This window comes from Seriola lalandi, unplaced genomic scaffold (assembly GCF_002814215.2).
Source record: "Seriola lalandi dorsalis isolate HSWRI2012SDOR001 ecotype SW California unplaced genomic scaffold, Sedor1 jcf7180002054421, whole genome shotgun sequence".
Lineage (NCBI taxonomy): Eukaryota > Metazoa > Chordata > Actinopteri > Carangiformes > Carangidae > Seriola > Seriola lalandi.
The window spans coordinates 417,600-418,713 of record NW_019524974.1 but is presented as its reverse complement, the minus strand read 5'-3'; positions in this window follow the sequence as shown (position 1 = coordinate 418,713).

Here is a 1,114-nt window from a genome sequence, read left to right as displayed (position 1 = left end):
CATGCCAGGCGAGCACGCATCCAGGCAGCGAGCCTGAGGAAACTTGTGCTGTTAACGGGCATGGCTGTGAATAATCTGAGGGAAAACAATATAAACACAAGTTGGAAACAAAAGAACATTGCCACTGTATCCACACACACACACACACACACACACACACACACACACACACACACACACACACACACACACAGCTCGTTCCTAAGCTCACAGGCAGAAACTTGCTTTTGGATATTTCTCGACTTTCCTTCAGATTAAAAAAACAAACAAACAAACAAAAAAAAAACGGGTGATAAACAGAGATAGAAATTGGATTTTAGCTGGTATTTTTTCTTCTTTTTTTTTTGTCATTTTTTAAATAAAACCACCCCTATTCTCTTTCTTGTACGTACAAAAACGTAGTTCGATTGTACTCATACCGCAGGAAATAACACAGTGCAAACTCTTTGACAATCATCGGTTAACAAGGAGCCTTGGCAAAAACAACCACACAAAGGAAAAATTTTAAAGACACAAAAAAAGTAAACAAACTGAAATGGTTTTTTTTTTTCATCTAAGGGTCAAAAAGTCCGGGGGGGTCGGGGGGGAAAGGTTTTAGTCAAGCAAATCTTTTTTTGTTCTGTTTTAGTCTGGCTGACGAATCCAGCCACTAACGAATCGAAATGCCGTCCGCAGTCAGAATTCAGCAGCATTTCTCTCACGGCTGGTGAATCAGTTTCCCAGCATGCCCGGCAGGAGATAAAGAGCAGGGTAAGGTGGGGTCGGGCCGAGGTCAGGGGAGATCATAAACTAATGCCGATATACATATTAATATTCATTTCAACCCCCGACCTCATTAACCCCATGCTTTCAGAGAAGCTTTCCATCTGGCCGTCCAGATGAAGTAAAGCAAAAAAAAAAAAAAAAAAAAAAAACCCAACTAAACAAAACAAAACAAAAAAAAAAGACAAATAAAAAAAAAGAAAGGGCTCTGTACAATCTCACTCAGCCTCCACTGAACGCTGCAGTTCGCCACGCATACATTCAATATCAAAACAACAGTGTTACTGGAGTTTGGGAAAGGAGACATCACTTTCTCAAAACAGGATTACCCTCCCGCCCCCCCTCCCCCCCT